General features: G+C 36.8%; 1 protein-coding gene and 1 pseudogene across 14 annotated transcripts in view; both read right to left on the bottom strand.

Moving 5' to 3' along the window:
• Positions 1–27,357, bottom strand: part of ARL15 (ARF like GTPase 15) — a 508,217-nt gene that overhangs the window by 167,289 nt on the left and 313,571 nt on the right. The window lies entirely within an intron of this gene.
• Positions 1,262–25,442, bottom strand: LOC140498770 (ubiquitin-ribosomal protein eS31 fusion protein-like; annotated as a pseudogene).

Genomic DNA, 27,357 nt, shown 5'->3' with positions numbered 1-27,357 from the left:
TAGTTTGAAAATCTATTCTTTTCCTTACAGTATGATGAACAGTTTCTTCATGGGCTATCTCTACAGTAGTCTATTAATGATGGTACTTTCATATAATGTTTTTGTACTGCAAAAATAGAGATGCATTTTGAAAACACAACTCCATATATTTCCACTTCAAAAGTACGTTAAACATGCCTCAGTTTACAAGGCAAGATTGTATATTTTCTCTAAATTATTGCTTCACTTGCTACTTAATGATGTAACATGATGTGTACCTATGTTTCCTGTCAAAACATCTTAAACATCACTCTATCCTTATCATCAATTTCTGGCCAAAACCCCTCAAATGGAACTGTTGATTTCATCAATTAAAGCATCCCTCCAATGCTGCAATTTATGTCTCTTATCTATTAACTGACATAAATATGTACTTGAGTTTGGTGCCATGACACCCAACATGCTGGGGGAGGGAGGAAGTACAGAGGGAGAGGCTTTCTTTACTTTCTCCTGACATTGGGAAGGAACCAGAATTTTTTTTCTTTATTTTTGCTATGGCAACCCATGAAACAAAGAAAAAGGAATAATAAAAATTAGTTCTTTATTCCCTAGGACACAGCTTTCACAAGAGATTGCCAAAAAACACACATCTTTATAAAAACAGTTATATTTTAATAGTTACTATAAAACATTATATTTAGAATTGGTATATAATGAGCTAATCTTGATTTTTTCAAAGAAAATAAAGTCCATGGTATGAATTAACATCTTTCTCACTAACCTCTGTTATCAGTCATAACTCAAATTTGTAGCAGTTCTTCCTCTGAATTTTATACATGGCATCTTCCATGACGGTACCAAACACTTACAGTAGATATCGGTCAGTTTAACATCTCGCTCGTATCAATACAGAGATTTTTGAAAATATCTTTGTAGCCATGTCCAGCAAGTGCTGAAAAATTTGGCTAGTCATAAGAAAATTTTTCTGAGCAAAGCCTGACTACATTTACCTTTACTAAGCTGCTTTCTTCAGTTAAATATAGTGGGAACTTCTATTTTCTCTCTCTCCCAGTCAGCTGTGTGACTATAAAGATGTGATGCCTTGTGTTACAAATTTAATTTGACTTTGCTTCAACAAATGTCTATTAAGTGACTATTAAATGTAAAGCACAGTACTTGGTAATATGGAGATAAGTGTAGATAGCATTTGGTCCCTATCCTGAAAGAATAAGAGCTGAGTAGGAGGATAGTATATATTTAAAGACAATTAAAATACACAAAATACAATAAGCCCTTTTATTTTCTCAGATTTTCATTGAAGATATTTTCAATGCATATAGAGACGAGAAAGCAAAATTAGAAGTGGTCTTTTCATCTAAAGTTTTCTTAACACATTTTTTCTAGATTATAGGATCATTAATCTAGAATTAAAAGGTACCTTGGGGTCCATCTAATCTAACACTCTTGTTTTATAATTGAAATTTAAGTCCAGGGAGGTTAAAAATGATACTTCAATCTTCCTTTAACCTTGATCAATTTCATTCACATATCGTATGTACAGATGAGTACATGGTCTATCTTCCCATTAAACTGTAATTTTTTCAGTACAATATTATTTTTCCCCACATATCAGGAATTCAACAATATTTGCAACAAACATAACATATTTATAATTATTAACATTATCTTGATTGTTTTTCCCTATTAAATGTCTATTTACACATGACACCATGAAATTGCATTGAATGCCAGAGTACTACAAAACCTCCAAAGTCTCCAATAAAATAAAAGAGAAATGTTTTGCCCTACTAATAGAGAGTTGCTAAAACACACACATACATATACACACACACACACAATCCTGTTTGGTATAAATTGCATAGAAAGGAGATCTATCAAATTAATTGGTCCATCCGTAGGAAATCTTCTGAGATTCCTTCCAAATCTGAGATTCTATGATTATTTGCATGAAACTTCAAATGGCCAGGCTCATAACTGGATGGTGGGTTTTAGCCATTGTGATTTTTGAAATTCCAATGGGTCTAATGGGTCATTCTTGTTCAAGAATGAAGTCAGATCTGGGAATGGATGAATTTACCATAACAAGGAACATACAGAGAAAAGATGAGAGAACCCTGGAGTATATCTAACTTAAGGAGCCTGGAAGTAAACAAACAAAAATATAGAGAAGGAAAAGTTAGGGAGGCAAAAATTGAATTCGTGGAGTATGATGCTTCTGAAGTTAAGTTTTCTCCAGAAGAGAAAAATAGTAAACAGTATCAAATATTACAAAGTAGTCCAGGAGAACAAAGACTAAAAAGGGGGATATGTTGGCAAACAAATACCAAAGAGCATTTATACATCGTACATCGAAGTTTACAAAGTCCCAAGCACTATCATCTTATCTACCTATATAACCTAGACCTCTGGGTCTTAACCATCTGCTCTACTCCTGTACCACTCTGACTTCTAGATCTTTCCATTTGCACTCCAGTTGAAATCTCAACTATGTATTTCCTTCCCCCCAATTAGAGAGTGAACTCTTTAAGAGTACATACAGTCTTAATATGGGGGCAGCTAGATGACACTGTGGATTGAGTGCCTGGTCTGGAGTCAGGAAGACTGAAATTCAAATCTGGCCTCAACACTAACTGTGTAACCCTGGGCAATTCAGTTGGGCTCACTCAGCCATGGTTTCCTTAAGTGTAAAGTGAGGATAATGGTAGTATGAACCTTTCAGAATTGTTGTGAGGATCAAATGAATGTTTGGAAAGCACTTAGCATAAATAGTGCCTGACTCATAGTAGGCACCTTAATAAATGCTGGTTTCTTCCTTCCCATCCTTCCTTCTTAGATCTATCCTCAGTACTTGGCACACAGTAAGTGCTTAATAAATGCTTTCAAAATTCTTTGATTCTTTCATGCTAAGACTAATCCCTCTTCCTATGTTTGATCCTACAACTTTCCGTTCACATCCTTAAGGATCTTATTCTATACTACTTTCTCTTATTCATTTTTTTCCCTTCTCATCCTTCTTCATAATGGTTCCTTTCCATCATCTTTCAAACATTCTAATGTCTACCCTGACCTGAAAAATGAAAGCATTTCCTATTATATTTCTACCTCATCCAGTGAGCATAACATTTCTCTCTTCTTCAGTGCTATAACTAACAGGTTAAAAGTCTTCAATAGGTTTCCACTTGAATTAATTTGTAAGGGAAACTTAGCATTTGAAGAGGAAGAGGTGAAGAAGTAATATTGTCCTAGCATTGGGGAAGGCTGTAGAAAGACATGGAAAGGTGAAAGAAAAAAGAACACTAGCGTGTGAACAACTGCAAGGTAGCCAGTTAGATTCAACCAAAAACAGTGAGAAGGAGAGAATTCAAGGAGTTGTTCTTTGGATGGTCCTCCTGAGGAGTCTGCTAGAGAAGTATTATTCCATGAAGATTTCAAATCAGTGGCTCAAAAGAAACATGAGATGCACATATTTAGAGACTTCTCCATTCTAAATATTCATAGGGGCTACTTTGTGCCCAACCTGTGGAAGAACCTGACGAGTCATAGTCAGACACACTGCACCTTGACCCTGATATCATGATGTCATTTTGGTCCTCTTTGAGTATGAAGTATAACAACCACCATATTATTCCATGTAGGTTTCAAGTCAATAAGCTTCTCCTTACTTCTAGGTAGCAGAAAAAGGAAAAGATAAGAAAGTAATATAGAATCTCTACTCCAAATATGGAAAAACACCCATGATTTTTTTCTAATCATGGAGTGTTAGAACTAGAAGGAACCTTAGGGATTTAAATTTATTTTGTAAATAAAGAAATTGTAATTCAGAAGAGTCACATGAATTAGCCAATATAATGTGACTTTTAACTGGCAAGTAAACAATTAAAAAAAAAATTTAAGCTCTCAATGTCAATGCTCTCTCACAGTAACAAAAATGACTGGTTTTCTATAACACACTTAAGGAAGAACTCTGCCATTCCTCCCCTCCCCCATATCAAGTATTAATAGCTTTCGGGGGGGGGGGGGGGAGGAGCCAAGATGGCGGAGTAGAAAGACAGACATATGCGAGCTCCAAACCCACAGACCATAAAATATCCGTAAAGAAGAACTCCCAACAAATTCTGGAGCAGCAGAAGCCACAGAACAATGGAGCGGATGAGATTTCTGTTCCAGAGAGACCTGAAAACCTGACACGAAAGGTCCGTCACGCACCAGACCCAGAACGGAGCCCAGCCCTGCTGTGGCTGTGGGGCACCAAGAGGAGCCGATCCGAGTGGGCTTCAGGGACAGAATCTCCAGCGGCCATGCAGGTCTCTCCATCCACAGGTGACAAGGGTCAGTGAGAGGGTCTCTTTGGCTGGTCGAGAGGGGAGTGGGGTGTCCCCATAATTCAGGCCCCCTCAGGAGGCAGCAGCAGGGGCAGCAGCAGATAGGGGCTCCCCAAGCAGGCAGGAGCCCGGATTCTTGTTGAAGGTCTCTGCATAAACCCCCTGAGGGAACTGAGCCCTGTGTGGTGGCTCTCCCCCCACCTGAGCACCTGAACTTAATCTCAAGCTGAATAGCAGCCCCACCCCCACCCAAAGCCCTGAGGCTGGGAAGCAGCATTTGAATCTCAGACCCAAGCGCTGGCTGGGCGGATCTGGAGGCGGCAAAGTGGGTGTGGAAATAAAACTCAGAAGTCAAGTCACTGGCTGGGAAAATGCCCAGAAAAGGGAAAAAAAATAAGACTATAGAAGATTACTTTCTTGGTGAACAAATAATTCCTCCCTTCCTTTCAGATGAGGAAGAACAATGCTTACCATCAGGGAAAGACACAGAAGTCAAGGCTTCTGTATCCCACATATCCAAAATAAATATACCATGGGCTCAGGCCATGGAAGAGCTCAAAAAGGATTTTGAAAATCAATAAGAGAGGTGGAGGAAAAACTGGGAAGAGAAATGAGAGAGATGAAAGAAAAGCATGAAAAGCAGGTCAACACCTTGCTAAAGGAGACCCCAAAAAATGCTGAAGAAAATAACACCTTGAAAAATAGGCTAACTCAATTGGCAAAAGAGGTTCAAAAAGCCAATGAGGAGTAGAATGCTTTCAAAAGCAGAATTAGCCAAATGGAAAAGGAGGTTCAAAAGCTCACTGAAGAAAATAGTTCTTTCAAAATTAGAATGCAACAGATGGAGGCTAATGACTTTATGAGAAACCAAGAAATCACAAAACAAAACCAAAAGAATGAAAAAATGGAAGATAATGTGAAATATCTCATTGGAAAAACAACTGACCTGGAAAATAGATCCAGGAGAGACAATTTAAATATTATGAGACTACCTGAAAGCCATGATCCAAAAAAGAGCCTAGACATCATCTTTCATGAAATTATCAAGGAAAACTGCCCTGAGATTCTAGAACCAGAGGGCAAAATAAGTATTCAAAGAATCCATAGATCACCACCGGAAAGAGATCCAAAAAGAGAAACTCTTAGGAACATTGTGGCCAAATTCCAGAGTTCCCTGGTCAAGGAGAAAATATTGCAAGTAGCTAGAAAGAAACAATTCAAGTACTGTGGAAATACAATCAGGATAAGACAGGATCTATCAGCTTCTACATTAAGGAATCAAAGGGCGTGGAATATGATATTCCAGAAGTCAAAGGAACTAGGACTAAAACCAAGAATCACCTACCCAGCAAAACTGAGTATAATACTTCAGGGAAAAAATGGTCTTTCAGTGAAATTGGGGACTTTCAAACATTCTTGATGAAAAGACCAGAGCTGAAAAGAAAATTTGACTTTCAAACACAAGAATGAAGAGAAGCATGAAAAGGCAAACAGCAAAGAGAAGTCATAAGGGACTTACTAAAGTTGAACTGTTTACATTCCTACATGGAAAGACAATATTTGTGACTCTTGAAACTTTTCAGTATCTGGGTAGTGGGTGGGATTACACACACATACACATACACATACACACACGCACACACATACAGAGCACAGAGTGAACTTAATAGGATGGGATCATATCTTAAAAAAATGAAATTAAACGGTGAGAGAGAAATATATTGGGAGGAGAAAGGGAGAAATGGAATGGGGCAAATTATCTCTCATAAAAGAGGCAAGCAAGACTTTTTAGTGGAGGGAAAAAGAAGGGAGGTGAGAGAAAAACATGAAGTTTACTCTCATCACATTCAACTAAAGGAAGGAATAAAATACACACTCATTTTGGTATGAAAACCTATCTTACAATACAGGAAAGTGGGGGAAAAGGGGATAAGCAGGGTGGGGGGGGAGGATGGAAGGGAGGGAAATGGGAGGAGGGAGCAATTTGAAGTCAACACTCTTGGGGAGGGACAGGATCAAAAGAGAGAACAGAAGCAATGGGGGGGCAGGATAGGATGGAGGGAAATATAGTTAGTCTTACACAACATGACTATTATGGAAGTCATTTGCAAAACTACACAGATATGGTCTATATTGAATTGCTTGCCTTCCAAAGGGAATGGGGTGGGGAGGGAGGGATGAAGAGAAGCTGGAACTCAAAGTTTTAGGAACAACAGTCAAGTACTGTTCTTGCTACTAGGAAATAAGAAATACAGGTAAAGGGGTATAGAAAGTTATCTGGCCCTACAGGACAAAAGAGAAGATGGGGACAAGGGAAGGGAGGGATGATAGAAGAGAGGGCAGATTGGTGATAGGGGCAATTAGAATGCTTTGTGTTTTGGGGTGGGGGGAGGGGACAAATGGGGAGAAAATTTGGAACCCAAAATTTTGTGAAAATGAATGTTAAAAGTTAAATAAATTAATTAAAAAAATAATAGCTTTCCGTAAAAATTTAAACAATTTTTAACATTTAAATGATGTTCCAGCTCCCTAACAACTTGAAAAATTTATAAGTAACTTCAAGCAGTCAGGAGAATAACTTAGAAAATATTCCTACTAAATTCCTACTAAAAATGTTTCCTAACTAAACATTTTCAAATAACTTTAAATACTATTGCTTAAAATAGACATTAAGCTTGACTCTAGATAAATACCAAGTTAAATGTATTTAATTTTTCATTCATACATTGGTATACCATCATATGTAGTGATTATTCTTAATTTCATTTTTTATATAAAAAAACAAATTCACTTTACAGTTCCAAATTATTTTGCTCTTAAATAACATTGAATGTAATCGCTGATAAAGTTATATCAACAATTTCAATGAAATTATAGGGAAAATAATAATTCTAATAACTACACATAGCACATGATATGAACGGCATTACTTTACCTATAAAAACTTTTAAAATTTACTACATTAAAATGCTTTAGCTAGCTCATTATTGTAACAAAGAATTAAGCTCTAGTAGTCCAGTTTAATAATCAGGTTTGAAGGAAGACTTTTTGAACTGGCTAGACATCACAAAATATCTGACAATACCAAATTTCTATTTTTTTAATTGAATAATTTATTTGAAACAGTGTCTTGGTCCACTAGCATTTAATAAGTGCCTAGTAGATTCCAGGCATTGTGCTAAGAGCTCAGTTAATAGAGTTAAAACTGTTTATACTATTTGGTATTGTCTTTTTGAGTTCTTTTATTTTTGTTTATTTTAATGGACCTCTATGGCCAAGGCTTCAACAAGTTGATTTTCAAACAGACTAAATTTATATAATTCAATGAACAAAAACTCAGAAAAAATATAGCAGAACCCAACTGTAACCTAAATCTCTATTCCCAAGATTTGGTTATGCATTAAGTTAAATCAAGCTCCCTGAAACAAAACTTTCATAAAATATTGAAAAAGTGATAGAACATAGTACAAGTCAACGTGTTAGGACTGTGCCCCAACGTGAGCATTTCAAAATAGTTTTTACTATATTTATAGTATAAGAGATAAAAACTGGTCAAAGAGCCAGAAGACCTGAGTTAAAGTTCTATGTTTGGTTAGATGACCTGGGTTTTCCAAAAGTCACTTAACTCTTCAGTGTTCTAGGCAATTCTCTAAGACCCTAAGTACAGAGAAGGTACTGACCTGCACTGATAGAGTGAGTTTCTTCTTCAAGGAGTTCCCAGTATCAGTGAAATCAAAGTTCCAGTCCCTATCCCTAACATAAAGACACATATTTTGAATTAATGTGCCACCTCTACTCAGTAAATAACTTGAAAAACTGTAAAGTTAGAATGGAGGCACCTTCAGGGTATGAAATATTTCTCTCATAGTTTTCATCTCTTGTAATACCAACCTAGCTCAAATACCATACATATAAATTACATCTGTTGACAATGACCATACACCCATTTTATTAAAAGTGCAGACAACTTGAGGTGACAAACATCAATTTATTATCTTGGATGGCAAACTGCTCTATATAATAAACAGGGAAAAATCAATTTTGAATAAGGTATATAAGACTAAACAAACAGTTCAAAAAAAGGAAAACATTTGAGATAGGGTAATACAGAAAGTTTGGCTATTTCATTTCTAAATTCAAAGCAGCACCTATATATGTGTATATATGTGTGTGCATGTGTATACACATATATGTATGCATTTGTGTACATATATGTGTGTGTGTGTATGTATGTGTAAGTACATATGCATCTCGTAATGGTAATTTAAATGGGAAGATCTTTCCCATTAATTAATAGGCCCATGTGACCTGCTTAAATCACATGGAAGCCTAAGTCACATGTGGTGGGAGGAGCTTGCTGAATGGGAAGGGTAGAACCTAAGAGGAAATTGGTGAGAGCAGCTAGAGGCAGAGGAGAGAGGGCACAGACAGGCACAGCTAATCTTGTGAATGCTTATGGGAAGGCCCCAGCAGGAGGGGTGGGGAAAGAGAGGGGAAGGCTTGGGAATGGTTTTGTCTCCTGTAGTGATAACGTATCTTGACTTCTGGGTTACTAAGACAGATTTGGCTTTCTGGTGTCTCAATAAATGTTTTTATTCTGCCTTCTATATGAAGAGTCTGTTATACTTTGTGAATCAGAATTGCACCAGCATATTCATAGTCATACTCAGTGCTGTGAATACTGCCTTAGCAATACATCTGGCATCATGGACAGGATCACAGGGTATAAAACCTCTGTTTGGAGGCAGAAAGGCTTTAGAGGAAGAAAGAGATATCCCAGAATAGGAGGATTTATTTTATTCCTCCTTAGCACAGGAATGGGTTAAATATGCTAGACCCTGTGAAAATTAACCAGTGTTACAAGACAGGGAACCTAGAGATTCAAAAAGGTATTTGCAAGGAATACCAATAAAACCAGGGATGGAACTGGCACGAGTGTGTAGGAGAGATTGGCTTATATTAACAGTATTACACGTGAAAGCAGAGACAAGCTGCTGAAAGAAAAAAAAATCAGATGGAAAAAGAGTTAGGTAGTGTGCATGGGAATTCTCAACCTTTGGGCTCTCCTTTAAAAGAGCAAGCTGGAGGATCTCGAGTGGTAGAAGAAAAAGCTGTTCATTTAGCTCAGAAGAAGAGAAAAGGTGGCAAAAGAAGTGTAAGATCCAGCCTACCTGCCACGGTGATGACTGCCAGGAGAGTGCATGGGAGGAAAATGTAACAAAGTCAGAGTTGGAAAATGAAACACTGTTAGAGGGAGAAGCTTCTCAGGCAGAAGCACACACAATATTAAGGTGGAAACAGGAGAATCAGGGGGATAACACAGTGTTTAGGAGATAACTGAGGATTTTACTCAGCACGGAGTCACAGATATTTTCAGTCAGTTCACCAAAAGGATGGGAGAATCGTTAATATCTTAGAAGGTGAGAGTCAGTGATGAAGAAGTCAGAGATGTATCAATAGATGGGTAAGGATTGCTTGAAACTTATAGATATTAGTCAGAATCCTTTTGCACAACAAGCTTTTAGAGATAACAATATGGAAGGAGGCAACCATACGACTCATCTCTTAGCCTTGGCTACAGAAAGATGCAGTAAGTGTTATCCTACTAACTCTATGTGGCCTAGTGGAGATAGACCCTGGTATTCACTTAGGGACTGTATAAGAAAGTTAAAGGAGAAGGTAATGAAGACTATAATAATGATCAAAAACACACATTCAGTTTCCCATAGGAATATAATAGTGAAGATAGTTCCTCCTGCTCACAAACTCCTAGTTTTGACTCTAATAATTGGGAAAATAGAGAACCCTCTTTTAGAGATGCTGGATACCATTTCACAGTTAAGTGACCCAGGGCACTGGGGAAAGATAAATTTCCTCAAGAAAGAAGAGTAAATAGCCTACAGATTCAAAGTCAGAATGGAATGACAAGAAAAGAATTGTTGTAAGCAGGGGTTGATACTGGAAGCACAGTGGTATTCCAACTAATGAACTACACAGAATGTACCAAGAAAAGGGGCTTAATACTAGATAGAATAGAGAATTAAGAACTGTCCCTACAGATTTCCTGAACCCTTTTACCTGAGTTTCTCACCTTTAGGGAGAATAGAAAACTGGCCAAGTCTCAGCTCAGATTAAAGAAATATACAGAAGGGATTAAAGACCCCATATCAATTTGACCATATATTGGAAAAACAGATTAAATACTGTTAATTTAGTATAAATACTAAATTTATTTTAGTGGAGTGGGGGTAGAAACCCTGATAAATTTAAACATGGGACTCCTATCACCATCACAGGACTGCGTGGGGCTGAAATAGTATGACTTTAAATATGCCTGAGGGGAGATACCAATGTGTAGTAAGGAAGATAGGAATTAATACAGTTTTAGTGAGAAAAATAAAAATTTACCCAATTACTTTACCTGAACCTTCTGAAGTAATTACTTTAAAGCAGTATCATGTGCCAGGTGGGCAAGATGAAATTACCAATACTATAAAGGAATACGCTGAGGTAAGCGGGTAAGTCCCTACAACCACTTGATCGAATAATCCTGTCTGGCCAGCATGAAAATCAGATGAGACATGGAAGATGACTGTGGATTATAGACAATTGAATAAAGTGACTCCTCCCTTGTATGCTTCTATTCCAGGTACCATTCTCTTAATAGAAAGGATCCAGAAATATGATGGGACTTAGTGCACAGTTATTAATTTAGCCAATACTCTCTTTACTATCACAATAGATTCTAAACAATGGGACCAATTTGGTTTTACTTAGCAGCGTTGACAATATACTTTTACACACTTGTCACAAGGATATCTGCATAGCCCCACTATTTGTCATAGGATTGTGGCTAAACATTTGGATGAATTAGAGCTACCTACCCACTACATAAATGATATTATGACACATGGAAAAATGTAAAAGAAGTGGAGAAAAGTCTGACATTTTTAATTGAGCATATGAAAAGCAAATGGTGGGAAATTAACCCTGCAAAGATTCAAGGGCCAGCTCAAACCATAAGATTTCAAGTATACAATGGAATAAGGGGCTGCAAGAGATTCTCCCACAAGCCTACAAAGATTCAGGATTTCCCTATCCTAACCAATAAGAAAGAGGCTCAAAAGTTTATAAGATTATTTGGATATTGGCGACATCACATACTGCATCTAGGGACAAATTTTGAAACTCTTATACGAAATTACTAGGAAAAAATATGAATTTGATTGTGGATATGAGCAGAGTAAAGCTTTTGAAGAAGCAAAGGTTGCTATACAATTGGCTCTAGATTTATGGCCTATGCAAAGTAGTCTGGTGGAATTATAAGTGACTGTACAGGATGAATACACAAATTGGAGTTTACAGCAAAAACAACAAAGCTGAAATGGACCCTTAGGATTCTGGTCTAGGAAACTTCCTTCATCTGGAGTTCAATAAACTCCTTTAGATAAAGCAGCTGTTAGCTACATATTGGGCTTTGATAGGGATTGAACAACTGCCTTTGGGCCATGAGTTAATATTAAGACCTGGAATCTTAATTATGATCTGGGTAATGAACACTCCAGCTTCTTACAGAATTGGACATGTGCAAGAGGCTAGCATAATTATATAGAAATGGTATATACAAAATAGGTCTAAAATACGCAAAAGTGGAGTTTCTACTTCATATGAATCTATTAGATACTGAGGGAAATGATACACTCCCTGAACCAAAGCAACACTTGTTACAGTCTTCAGTACAACGGAATGAGGAATATAATGGATTAACTGAAGAACAAAAGAGACACACATGGTTTACTATTGGGACAGCAAAATATTTGGGCCACAAAAGATATTGGAAATCAGGAGCCTATAACCCATGTACAAGGCAGTCTTTGGAAAGTAATGGGATAAGTGGAAGCAGTCAATATGCTGAACTTATGGCAGTACATCAAGCTGTCAAAATAGAACAAGGAGGACAGTATCATTTATTCGCTGATTTGTGTGCAGTACCTAATGGGTTAGCTACATGGATGCCCATGTGGAAAAAAAGAAGTGGCTAATTTATGGCGAATAAGTCTGGGGCAAAGAATTATGGGAAGATATATGGAACATGTCTTTGGTTACTAATTTGCTTGTTTTCCATGTAGATGCTCATGTGACCTTCACCACACCAGAACAGTGCACATGATGATCAACTAACAAAGATTGCTACTCAACATATTGTCCCTACTCTGATATGAAGTAATGATTCACTACTAGTAAAATTGGCTCATTAAATGACTGGGCATTTAGGGGTCCAAGCCATACACCAGTGGGCACAAGACTGAGGTACTTGTATCTCTCATTGTTAAAACAAGTAGCAGAAGAAAGTTATATATTTCAATTAGAAAAGGAAAAAACTGTTGCTCAGGAAGTAACCAGAAAGATAACAAGGGGAAAAGCACCAGCCCAAATTTGGCAAAGAGATTATACTGGACCCCTACCCAAGATAAAGGATGCAAATTTATATGTATTTTTGTTGGCACCTATTCAGGTATACTAGTGGCTTGTCCCTATAAGAATGTGACCTAGAAAAACACCTGTAAAACTCTAGATATCATTAGTCTATATTATGGAACCCTAATGCAGAATCAAGGTGACAATGGGTCACATTTCAAATGTAATGAAATGAAGAGATACTGTATATTAAACAGAATAGAATGGATATATCATATTCCTTATTATACACAAGCATCTGGGTTAAATGAAAAAATGAATGGATTATTGAAAGAACAGTTAAGAAAGTTAAGTTCTAATAATTCTTATTGACATTACACTGCTTTGTGTAATTTGAATAATAGGCCTGTTGGGAGGAAGTATACCTCAAGCCAGAAGACCCCAAATCTGCAAATTAGAGAACAACAAACACATAAGATCTCAAATATTGAGTATTGGATGGTAAGGCCAGATGTCCCAGCTCCATATGCAGGGACCTCTGGTTTGAGAGAATATGATTTACATTGTTTAGAGGACTTTGGGTCAGATAGAAAAGAAATAAGAAAAATCTCTACTAGAATACATATGAAATACATGTGAAAATCTCTAAAAATCATTTTGTATTTTGCTAAATCAAGATTAGCACCTCAAGGAATACATGTATCAGCTGGAGTGACAGATTCTAATTATCAAGAAGAAATTATTGTAACATTCCAAAATTTAGGTGAAGAACCCATACAGTTCTGTAAAAATGACAGACTAGTCAAGTGATTATTATTCCTTGTAAACCAATACTTGTTGGGAAAACCGACCCTCCTTTCAAAATAACTAGCAGAGGAACCAAAGGGTTGGGTTCTACTGATAGAATAAAATTGGAAGCTAAAATATGGGTAAGCCAGATGATGTTCCAAAGGCTGTAGAAATTATAGCACATGGAAAGAAAATACCGTTAACTGCTGCTTATTCAGGAGAAAGTGATTAGCAAAATATACCCTTAACTCGTATATTCTACCATGAATGAGGTTATTATGATAGTGGATTCATGGACTCCAGAAACATGGATGACCCTATATACCCTGTTTCTAATTATTACCTCCTTGTTTCTCTCTGACTTTTCATCTGTTAAATTTCTTGGTTAGATTTGCTTCTTTCAGGCTTAGTACCTGCAGATGCCTGATTGCTTAAGCTAGATGTCACCCCTTGTCCACGACTGTGATGTGTCACGCCTAGACCTGGCATAAACCAAGTTCCAGATGCCAGCTAAAGAACTGATCTCTTGGGGCAGGGACAGCTCTATGTCCAATTTCAGCAGGAAACAGTTACAGAAAAAGAGATCTTTTCCACCTACCCTAAGATTTGAGGAGCCTTTCAATCGAGGGGGGAAGGATGGGGTGTTTAAGTGCTTGTTTTGTGTGATCCCTATTATATTGCTGTAAAGTTCTGTTGACACCAGTTGCCTAAGACATTGTTTTAGCGCTTATTTTTTGTTATTCCCTGTTACAATTCTGTTGATACTAGTTGCCTCACCAACCTATGTAATGAATACAAAAGATCTTGGAGTCAACTGTAATAGTAATTTAAATGGGAAGATCTTTCCCATTCATTAATAGGCCCATGTGACCTGCTTAAATCACATAGAAGTCTAAGTCACCTGTGGTGGGAGGGGCTTGCTGAATGGGTGGAACAGGAAGGGTGAAGCACAATGATGTCAAATGGGCCTTTGGGAAGTAATGCTAAAATAAAGCTAGTGGAGGTGACAGAATTCCACCTGAGTAATTCAAAATCCTAAAAGATGTTGTTGCTAATGATGATGCACTTAATATGTTAGCAAATTTGGAAAATTCAACAGTGACCACTGGATTGGAAAAGATCAGTTAACATTCCAAACCTAAGGAAGAACAACACCAAAGAATGTTCAAATTACTAAACAATTGCACTCATTTCGCACGCCAGAAAGTTAATGCTTAAGATTCCACAAGCTAGGTTACAGCAATATGTGAACCAAGAATTACCAGAAGCGCAGGCTGGTTTTCAAAGAGGCAGAGGAACTACAAACCAAATTAACAATATTCTCTGGATTACTGAGAAAGCAAGGGAGTTCTGGTAAAAACATCTATTTCTGCTTTATTGATTATACTAAATCCTTTGAGTGTGTGGATCATAACAAAATATGGCAAGTCTCAAAGTGATGGTAGTACCAGATCATCTTACTTGTCTCCTGAAGAACCTGTATGCGGAAGCAACTGAATATGCAGAACTGAGTGGTTTGAGATTGGAAAAGGAATACTACAAGGCTGTATAATGAAACCTTATTTATTTAACTATGCAGAGTCCAGCATGCGAAATGAAAGGCTGGATGGAGCAAAAGCTGGAATTAAGATTGCTGGGAGAGAGATCAACAAACTCAGATATGCAGACTATCACTCAGAGGGCAGAAGATGAAGAAAAATTATGAAGCCTCTTGATAAGGGTAAAAAGAAGAGAGTATAAAAGCTGCCTTGAAGCTTAATATAAAAACAACAACAACACAAACAACCTAAGATCATGGCAATGGGTCCCTATCACTTCTTGGCAAGTAGAGGGAAAAGAAATGGAACCAATGTCAGATTTTATATTTTGGGGCTCAAAGATCACTGTAGATGACAACTACAGGTATGAAATTAAAAATGCTTGCTCCTTGGAAGGAAAGCTATGGAAAATCTAGGTACATACTCAATCAGAGACATCACTTTGCCCAGAAAGATCCAAATACAAAGCTAAGTCTTTTCCAATAGCAATGTAGGTCAGTGAGAGTTGGACTATAAGGAAAGCTGAGCTCCGTAGAACTGATGCTTTCAAGTTGGGGTACTGGAGGAGACTTGTGAGAGTCTATTGGACAGCAAGGAGATCAAATCAGTCAATACATAAAGAAATTAATTCAGGCTATTCACTGGAAGGTCAAACACTGAAGCTGAAGTTTAATACTTCAACTTTAATAATGGCCACATAATGAGAAGACAGGACTCATCGGAAAAGAGTCTGATGCAGGCAAAGACTGAAGACAAAAGGAGAAAAGGACAGTAGAGGATGAAATGGACAGATAATGTCATGAAAGCAATGAACATGAGCTTGGACAGACTTCAGGAAATAGTGGAGGACTGAAGGGCCTGGTAGGCTATGGTCCATTAGTCCATAAAGAGTAAGACATGACTAAATGAATGAACAACAACAAAAAAATTCAAGATAACTGCAGGATTGTCACAAAGTAGTGTTTAATCAGTTAGCAAATTGACAGTAGTTTTATAGGAGTTCAAAGGAGGCAGAGATTACTTCAGGAGGTGTGGGTCAAAAATTTTTTTTATGGAGGAAGATGGGATTTGAGCTTTTTTTCAGGAGAATCACAGAGTCTAGACTAATTAGGATGAGGCAAGGCATTCCAGGTCAAGGGAGCAGTGGGAGCGAAAACACAGAAAGAGAAAAAATGCAAAGCATGTTCAGAGGATAGTAAATAGGACAATTTACCCATAATAGTTGGTACAGTAGATGAATTGGGGAGGGTTAGAAAGGCAAATTTGGTCACCTACTGGAAAGTCCTAAATACCATGGAAAGGAATTTTGACTTCATTCTTAGCCAATGGAGACACTGAAGTTTCTTGAATAGGGGTGTGCCATGGTCAAAATAATGTTTCAAGATCAGTAATCTAGTGGTTATGTAGAAGATGACTTGGAATCAGAACAGAGTAGAGGAAGCCAAAATACCTAAGATGCAAAAGCTAGACTTTTAAATATTAGAGATGGCATGGATTATATGTACAAAATGATCTTTAACCCTATAATAATCCACCATGTATAATTGAGCTTTGGGTTTTTCCTTGTAAAGCAACTAAAAGCAGCTATCAAAAATTCCATTATTAATACTTGATGTCCAACTTTATCCTTTTACTCTCAAGATTTCATTGACTCATTTTCTTTTTTGAAGTTAGATTTTAAGCTAACTTTTGTTTTATATCACCTAGATTTCTCACTGTATGACTTCACCTCTCTCCCAGGGAGTCATGTTTTATAACAAAGAATAAAAAAGAGGGGGAAAAATCTCAGTTTAGCCAAACTAACCAACACATTTAAAAAACATATGACGTTATATGTAGCATTCCATACCTAAAATGCCCCACTTCTGCAAAAGCAGGGGAAAGGTGGCTTTGGGTGGCAGTTTGTTCTTGCGAAAAACTTATTTCCAATCAGGACAAGAAGACAAGTTGAAGAAAGTGCTTACTGGAACAGACCCCAGCATATTCAGACAGTATTGCACTATCCTTTCCCTTCCCCCATGCCCCATGCCCCCCTGGCCATGTGCAGGTAATTTTCTCCTTTTGTTGGTTAACACTTCTTCCTCATCTGGATTGACTTCAACTATGTGACAACAAAGAACTCAAACACAAAAATAGCAGCAGCTACATATCCTCTGTATGACAGTGTAATTTCTTCTGCCTTAAGGCAGTGTCTAGCACTGAAATCATAGCCTGTTTACTTGGATCTGGTGCTACATTACACTGGAAGTGACTTAACTCTTACTTATAAATCCAAACAAGGATTAATCTATTTGCACTGTTTCGATGACAATTAGAGATGAAATAGTATAGTTCTTTTTGCAGCCAAACAAACCGTACCATCAAGGCGGAATATTACCTTTCAACTTTACTAGATAAAAATGTTCATCATCGTACCACTGGCAGAAACTGTGGGGTCACAGTGAAACAGGGAAACAACCTCTAGGGATCACTTTTTAAACTCCATTAGCTTTTTTACATCTATGCAAACTACCCCAGAAACTGGTACTCTTCAAGTCACATTCTCCTCCAGAACAAATATATTCAATCGACCCTAGTTCATCAAGTTTTCTCATTTTAAACAAAGGGTACATGTGATACTTATAGACCTCACCCTCTAGATGTTAGCAATGAATAATTAATACAGGCGAAAGAAAAATTATAATTAGAAAGAAATTTATAGCTTCATAAAACAAAGCCTGGAAATCACCAATGAAGGGAAATTAACTTTAAAGCAAAGTGATTTACAGTAAGACAGGAAGGCGTTATAGAGCCAAAGTGGAAACAGTAGCATTAATATATATTTGCGAAATAATGTAGAATCTTTTCAAATAAAAGGTGCTTTATGAATGCAAATCATTCTCAGATACCTCCAAAACTTGACTGCCTTATTTTCATATGTAACATCAAACAAAACTGGAATATGTCCTCAAAAAAACCTCACCCAACTATTTTTCATGTCATTAAAGGTTGTCAGCATTGCTTTTCTTCAGAAATAAAAGCCTTAAGTTTAGGTACTTAATCAGATGTGATGGAGCAGAAGACATTAACTCAGAACCATACCATTTTTGGAAAGGAATCATAGTTTATCAGAATATTTTTATTAGCCACTTAATATTTGTAATTTTCTTGCTATCATCGGAAGAGTAGCTGAGGAAATTTCAATCTCCCACTAAAAAGGAAAGATACCTTTCATTGTGTAATTTATGGAATGGCTTATAAATCACATTACAACATTTTAAATAATATTTATGGATAATATTAACACTAAAGCCTGCAGAATGAATTTTTTATCAATTTATCATTACTTTATATTCTATACCCACCATTCCAAGTTATTTTTAAAAATAATAACTGACATGTCTATACCACTTTTATCAGAGCAACTCCGTGGTATAAATACTGTATTATTTCTGTTTCACAAAGGAGGAAATTGAGGCCCAAAGAACTTAAATGACTTGCCCAAGGTCACTTGGTTAGTATATGACAGCAGCAGGACTTAAAACCCACTTATCTTGGCTCTGTCATCTCCTGTGAGTCTCCACGCTTCATCCTTGATGTTTGCTTCTAGATTTTTTTTACTTTTTACCCAGATTGTTCCAAATGACTAAAAATTACTCAACTATCTCCTTCCTATCCCCCGCACTTCCCTGTCTTAAATCACAGTTTCAGGACCACTTACCTTCTACCTCCTCAAAGAGGAGTAGTAAAGTCCAACTAAGACGGAATCCAGCCAGTCTTCCACCTCCATGCATGCTTACAGTTACAACACTACAGGTTATAGATGTTCCCTTTATTGACTCATCAGCTTCTCGAGAGCAGAAAGAAGCACCTAAGGGTCTTCCACACCTACATGTTCTCTAATTTCACCTCAAGGATTTTCTATTCAAAAGGGGAAGACAATATGTATCAGGGAGCAAGTGATGAAAGATGAGGGAAAAGGAGAAGAGAGTAAATGCAAGGGAGTCTGGCTTGGAGATGTCCAGAAAGAGGTATAGTGACCTCCCTTACTGCTATATTGGACACAACATAAAAACTTGCTATTATTCCAGTCTCTAATAATCATAATCTGAAACCAAGCTATAAGTCTATTCTCAATGTGTTAAAACATGCAGTGTTTTATTAAGTCAACTATCTTTGGAGAAAGCACCCCTCAGCTTCTCTTCCCATCCAGTCCACAATTTCCTGCACTGCATAGGGATTAAACACATGTAAGATCTGAATAGGTCACAAATTGAGAAAAAGGGTGAAGAGAATGACCTGTAAATGACATAGTCTCATCTACTCTTGTCCCAATATTGCTATGAAACAGAACACTACAGGCCTCAGAACTGCTGCTAGATTTTATTATAACTCATATCATGAGTCCTGGGGAATCATTGCAAAATATGATTCTTGCCTTTATGAATATACTTTAATTTTCGAATTTAAAAAATGCAATGAAAAAATGTTATGAATGTCATTTCATGATTTTCCTAGATCTATAAGTAATATGATCCATGTAAGTCTGGTTTATTAGTTATCTATTCACGTGTGTTAGTAACGTTCATGGAGCATTTATTTACATACTATAAATAGGATTCAAGAGAAGCTACAAAGTGACAAAGTGAAAGAGATTTTCAGCCCAAGGCAGCCAGAAAGGCCAACAGGAAAGGTCTATCACACTGGTCTCAGAGCAGAGCACAGCCCATGGAGCCTGGCCCAGCCTTGGCAGCACAGTGTGGCAGGGGCAGGGCCAGAGTAGGCCACATGGGGACAAATCACAGGGAGCAGCTGTGGTTCCCAGATTACTCAACCCAGAGACACCAAAGACAGCTTCAAAGATGAGTGAGAAAGCACTTTCTCCTGAGTGAGAAGGGAATGCAATCTAACCCCAGTCCCAGGTGGCGGCAGCATCCATTTTTGTAGCCCTCAGCCTAAAGATCCTGGGAGAATTGAGCACCCAATCTGGGTCTCAGTCCTGAGTGGCAGTCCTGGGGTGAGGAGAAGCACTGGCTGGTGAAGCTGGTGGAGGCTCTGTAGAGGGAATTCTACTCGTAGATGCTGAGCAAAAGAGTGCTTATGGTTGCTCCCAGACTAGAGTGTAGGCCCAGGAGAGGAGTAAACTCTTTTCTCTTGATTGTGCCACCTTGGAGGAGCTGAGAACTTACAGGTCCCTAGAGTCCTCTTGACAAAAGACTCAAAAGTCAAGTAACTGGCTGGGAAAATGCCCACAGAAGGGAAAAAAAATAAGACTATAGAAGATTACTTTCTTGGTGAGAACATATTTTCTTCCATCCTTTCAGATGAGGAAAAACAATGCATTCCATCAGAGGAAGACATAAAAGTCAAGGTTTCTGCATCCAAAACCTGCAAAATAAACATGCAATGGTCTCAGGCCATGGAAGAGCTAAAAAGGATTCTGAAAATCAAGTAAGAGAGGTGGAGGAAAAATTGGGAAGACAAAGGAGAGCAATGCAAGAAAATCATGAAAAGGGAGTCAACAGCTTGCTACAGGAGATCCAAAAAAATGCTGAAGAAAATAACACCTTTAAAAATAGACTAACCCAAATGGCAAAAGAGGTCCAAAAAGCCAATGAGGAAAAGAATGCTTTAAAAAGCAGAATTAGCCAAATGGAAAAGGTGGTTCAAAAGCTCACTGAAGAAAATAGTTCTTTAAAAATTAGAATGGAACAGATGGAGGCTAATGACTTATAAGAAACCAAGAAATTACAAAAGAATGAAAACATAGAAGACAATGTGAAATATCTCACTGGAAAAACAACTAACCTGGAAAATAGATCCAGGAGAGACAATTTAAAAATCATGGGACTACCTGAAAGTCATGATCAAAAAAAGAGAATAGTTTTCATCTTTCATGAAATTATCAAAGAAAACTGCCCTGATATTCTAGAAGCAATCCAAAAAGGAAAACTCCTAGGAATATTGCAGCCAAATTCCAGAGTTCCCAGGTCAAGGACAAAATATTACAAGAAGCCAGAAAGAAACAATTCAAGTATTGTGGAAGTACAATCAGGATAATACAAGATCTAGCCGCTTGTACATTAAGTGATTGAAGGGTTTGGAATATGATACTCTAGAAGTCAAAGGAACTAGGATTAAAACAGCAAAACTGAGTATAATACTTCAGGGGGAAAAAATCATCATCCAGTGAAATAGAGGACTTTCAAACATTCTTGACTAAAAGACCACAGCTGAATAGAAAATTTGACTTTCAAACACAAGAATCATGAGAAGCATGAAAAGGTGAACAGCAAAGAAAAGTCATAAAGGACTTACTACAGTTGAACTGTTTACATTCCTACATGGAAAGATAATATTTGTAACTCTTGAAACCTTTCTCAGTATTTGGGTAGTTGGAGTAATTATACACTTATATATATAGACAGAGGGCACAGGGTAAGTTGAATAGGAAGGGATGATATCTAAAGAAATAAAATTAAAGGATGAGAGAGTAATATATTGGGAGATGGGAGACATACAATGGGGCAAATTATCTCTCATAAATAAGAGAAAAAGTTTTTTCAATGGAGGGGGAAAGTGGGGAGGTAAGAGGGGAAAGTGAAGCTTACTTTCATCACATTTGGCTTCAAGATAACATGCACACTCAATGTGGTACAATAATTTATCTTACACTACTGGAAGGTAGGGGAGAAAGGGATAAGTGGGATATGGAGGGAAGATAAAAGGAAGGGCAAATGGGAGGAGGAAGTAAGGTCACACAAATGACGTGGCATAGAAGAAATCTGAATTTATTGCCCTACGACTATGGGTCAATGTTCTTCCCACTGTATCATAAAGCCTTATGATATTTGATTGGCAGCCACATAAGATCACTAAGTAAATACTGATTTTGAATTAATAATTAAAACATAAAAGTATTTTAATTTTCACCTTTAATGTTTAAGTTGTTGCAGGAACAACCTTATTTTCTCAACACTTACAATAATCCTAAAATATTAGGACCATATAATTACAATTGTCCAAAAATGGACTATGCTGCTTTTGGGGGTAGTGGGCTATTTCTTCACTAGAAATTTTCAAGTGAAGATGAGATGAATTTATTTCAGATAATATAGGTTATTATAGATATTACTAATATTCAGTTATTACTTAGACATGGTTGATTGAGGTGGCCTCTAATACACCTTCCAATGCTGGGATTCTGTGATACACACACACAAATACACATGTCTATAATATTTGAAGTGCATCCATCTAATTCATGTTAATATAATAGAATTTCAGCATCAGAAGGTATCTTAGAGGCTACCATCCACATGAGTGTGTGTCTGTGTGTGTGTGTGTGTGTGTGTGTGTGTGTATACATCCTATCTTTCATATCTTATCTCAGTACCCTCCATAAACTCTGCATTCCAGCAAAACAGGACTTCTTAGATCATCCTGTATGAATTTTATCCTTTCTGTCTCCATAGATTTGCTAAAATTATTTCTCAGATATGGAATGCCCACTCCTTTTTCCACCTACTGAAATAATGCCTGTCCTTCAATAGCCTACTGCTCAATGAAACCTTCTCTTATCCCAGACACTGACTCCCACTGCCACCCACTGTCAATGGTTGACAATGAATGTTTTTTCTCTGGCTACACAGAATTCTCCATCTCATGTACTTAAGTTATGCTTTGTAATATAATTATTTTGGTTCATGAATTTTCTCCTGTAGTAAATTGCAAGTTCTTTAAAGGCATGGATCATGAAGTTCCTTGCATTCTCCCTCCCTTCCTGCACCATGCTACCCAGGGAGCAGATGTTTAATAAATGTTTATTGCTATTGATTTAAAGGACTCACATTTTATGAAGATTAAATTAGGGGAACATGAAGTTAAGCAATGTGCCTACGTACATAGTCAATTAATTACCACATTAGGCCTAGGTTTCAGAAATGTTAGCTGACTTTCAGGTTCACGCAGAAATATGGCACACCATTAGGATTTGCCCAGACTGTTGACAAATTATGGTATTTCTCCAGAGAGCAGCCTACAAAATATAACAATCAATTTCATGATGATATGAAGCTGTTTGTGGACATGAATACCTGATGAAAAAGGGGATTTTTAGTACATTCTGTTTTCCAAATTACAAAATGAACAGCTCAAGTCTAAACAACATAAGGGGTCATCTCTACTTCTCCAATCATTCTGTGGTGGAATACGTCCTGTCATTCCTGCCTGAAGAGTTTTTAGACTGACTTGACAGCAAAACCACATCAAAAATAGAGGAAAGACCTGGATTCAAAACCTGAGTATGATACTTTGTGTATTTGATTTTCTAAGCTGCTAATGAGAAGCTTTGATTAAACATCTTCTAATGTCTCAGCTCATGAAAGAACACAGAAAAAATAACCACTTATGAAGATCCTAATATATGTCAGACACTGTGCTAAGTATTTTTCCAAACATTATCTCATTTGATCATTACAACAGTTCTGGAAGGTGGGTGCTATTATTAGCATTATTTTTTTTAATAGATGACTTCTTCTGATTAATACACATATGTTTACTTGTCTTCTGGCCTGTTGAAGCAGTAGCTTAGACAACACTTGCCATGCAATGCCTGTCAAAATAGCTAGCTATAAAGACTCCAGCACGACATTCACCTGAGAAGGGTACTCTCTTCTAAAGTGGCTAACTGTGCCATTCTCATCAACTGTAGAGGACTTTAGAACTGTAAACTTAACCTTCTTTCTCTTACATTTGTTCTTTTTGGGAGTGGTGTAAGACTTCTTTCTCTTCTTGGCACCACCACGAAGTCTCAAAACAAACTGAAGGGTAGATTCCTTCTGAGTGGTGTAGTCAGACAAAGTAAGTCCATCTTCCATTTACTTCCCCCTCTCCCCCACCAAAAATCAATCTTTCATGATCGGGGGGACACCTTCCTTATCTTGTATCTTGTCTCGACATTTTCAATGGCATAGGATAGTTTCACCTCAAAGGTGATAGTCTTCCCCGTCAACATCTTCATGAATATCTACACCACAGCACTGGGTCCACCAGTTGATGGCAGATGTAAAAAAGAGCGGGTGCTATTATTACTGCCATTTTGAAGTTGAGGAAGCTGAGGCAAAAATCAGGTCCAAGGTCAGTGTTTGAGGTAGAATTTGAACTCCAGTCTTCCTGACTATAGGCTCAGCACTATAACCACTATACACCCTAGCTGTGTTAGCTATGAGTTCTATGAATTTATGATCCTAAGAAATGAATTTTGATTTAAAAAGAAAAATAGAGGCATTAAGGTGAGGCATGTCTTCCTAACACCAGGAATAAGCATATCTTAAAAAGTCTAACTATGGCTACACTACTTTAACTCCTCTATAGATAATCAAAACTATAAACATAAGGTAAACTACTTCAAACTTTTCCCCAAAATAACTCAGATGAGTTAACTTACGTAACATTTTTCCCTCAATAAGGGGACTGTCTGCAACTTCTTATTTTTTCTCATTTAGTTCTGGGTACTGGACTAACACAAATTACCACTTTCACGTCTTGCACTTTTAATTTAAAAATAAAGCTAAGCTGGGAAGTGTTTGAAGCTTTATTAATTTCAACAACCATTAGAAGTGGCTATGATGTTAACGGGTCTATTTTTAAAATTAAAAATTCTCTTTCCAATACTGTTGCTCTGGCTACAGATTTCACCCTATGAACATGGTATCCTTAGCACTTATTGTACAAAGCTAATACTTGACCTAGTCCATTACGAAAGAAGATTTTTGCATTTTTGCCAAAAACCCGCTTCCTTTTTTATCCTTCTCCATCCACATGCCTCTGATATTTTCTTCAAAGCATCAGAGAAGCAACAATTTCTCCTTACAAGTACTTAGGTCAGATGAAATATCCAAGCACAAAACATTTTCCCAAGCAAAGTCCTTCTACTCCATCCAGTCTGGATGATACACAGGCTGACTAAAAACAAGTCAACAGAATGCCAGGATAAAAATGGTTCACAAATCATTTCCACTGCAAAAGGAACCAAAGGACACATTCTCCTAAGCAAGAGGATGCCAAAAGTTTTCTGTGGAGTGGCGCTACAAAGAGAAACCAAATGTGAGTTAAGGTCATCCCAATGGAACCTGAGGTTGGACACCGGACAGAGTATGTAGAAAAGAAAAAGTTGCAGTAATAAAATAAAGGGGAACAGTGGCCATGAAAGACAGAATGGTTAACAATGGAAGAAATCAAAATTTTAGTAAATTTTAGAAAGAATTTAGAATTTCAGAAAAATAAATATTCTCAATTTTTTAATCTGGCTAAGGAAATAGATTGATTTGGGGAAGTTACCCCTCAATATTTCAGAAGTGACCATCTCCATAAATACAATTACCTTCTTAATCATTGTGGTCACTGATGTTCACATATTCGTCTAGTATTTTTTTTTTAATCCAGTACATAAAACACCTAATAGTAAAAAACAAAACAAAACAAAAAACCCTATTCCTAAAAAATTACGTAAAACATATAAATAAAAAGGATGATCCCTTTACCATAAATTCTACAGCCCTTTTAATTCATAATGAATGGGATCTTTTACTGTTTCACTATTACCAAATTCTTAAAAGTCTCTTATTTGTAAAGGATAATCAATGTTCAAGAAATAATGAATATAGCTACTACTTCATTGCCTGTGTAAATAGTTTTTCTTAAAAAAAAAAAAATGCATTTCTACCAGGGCTTGGGAAAGAAGCCAACAGGAAACAGAAAAGAAATTTTTTCTACATCTTGTTTCTTTGAAATGAAATTCCTAAGAACAATGAACAATACAGAATAGGCACTACATAAGTATACAAATTCCACTGCATTTTATCTTTTGGGGGGGGTTGGAGGAAGAAGCAGGGAGACAACTAATATAATAATCACTTCCATTCCCAAATTCCTAGATTTGCTCAAAACAGACTTTCATTTTGAAAGTCCATTTTAAATACGTTCAATGATTCAGAAAGTGAAGCCCTAACTGAGGATCCTCAAAAAAGAAGTGTGAATTGAATGACTGATGCATTATCTAATAGTACACTTTTAACCATGGGATCTCATGTACTCAAACATCAAAATATTTTCCTCACTCCTTTGAAGAAGGAAGATATTATGGATGACATTATTACAGAAACTGACAATTTAAGTGTGCTGTTATTTACACTGCGTAGTTGAAGCAAGAGCAGGGAAGGGAAGAAATTACTTCTGAGACATTCTTTGTTACCTCCATCAGTTTTATCATCTTTGTGATGAAAAGTAGAAGAAAAAAACTCACATATGGTACAAATTCTATTTTAAAAATTCATTGAATGAAATAAACTACTTTCACTAACAGATTATCTGACTAAAGTTACCATAAAAATAGATATATTTACTCTGCCAACAAGCATGAATGAAAATACATCTACAAACTATTCATATCTTTCTCAGTTCCATCATCAACAACAAAACAGAGTGTGGAATAAAAAAAGCAGCCTGGTTACCATTTTAAAGGAATCTATTAAAATGTTAAATGACACTTTCAAATTATAGAAGGTGGCTATCTTTTAAAAATTGTCTTAATAACATATATCATTCATTTGATCATAAAGCAGGCATCTAGCTTAAACTTCAAAGTAACAAGCTTTTTCCTGATACCCCAGTTATTTGTGTTCTTTAGTCAATCCAGATATTAATTTAAATTTACTTTATGGTTACTTATATATATATGCAATCATGTTGTTCTACCCAAGTAGCATCTAAGGTCCTTGAGGGCAGGCACTGCTTCATTTTCATCTCTTATCCTCAGAACCTAGGTAGGTCCTATAATAAGAGCTTGTTGATTTAATGACCATTCCCCTTTTCCCTTCCAATAAACAAATGGCTTGACCTTATGTACTCAGAAAATCTACTTATAAGAATACACATGAAACATATAATGTCCTGTTCTCTAACAGTAGATAATACCACTGATCACCCCATAAGGAATTTTGCTTCAGAAAAACTTCTCATAATCTTTTGCCTAGTCCTTTTAAGCATTCATAACATGCACTATGATCAAAGATGCAAAATTTATAACACCTACTCCTTTCTCTCTGCTTTTTTCCCTTTATTTCTCACATGGGCTACTACAACCTCTTCAACTGCACATGGATCTCTCTACCTCTGCCATTAAATCTTACTGCCAAAACTAATTCTCTATGGTTTATTTTTTTTTACCATGTCTACAGCAATTAACCAGGGAATATATATTATTAATTATTAATAATTATTAATAATATATGAATATATATTTGTTTAAA

This window comes from Notamacropus eugenii, chromosome 4 (assembly GCF_028372415.1).
Source record: "Notamacropus eugenii isolate mMacEug1 chromosome 4, mMacEug1.pri_v2, whole genome shotgun sequence".
NCBI lineage: Eukaryota > Metazoa > Chordata > Mammalia > Diprotodontia > Macropodidae > Notamacropus > Notamacropus eugenii.
Note: the sequence above shows the minus strand (reverse complement) of the source record. Positions and strands in the feature narration are given on the sequence as shown.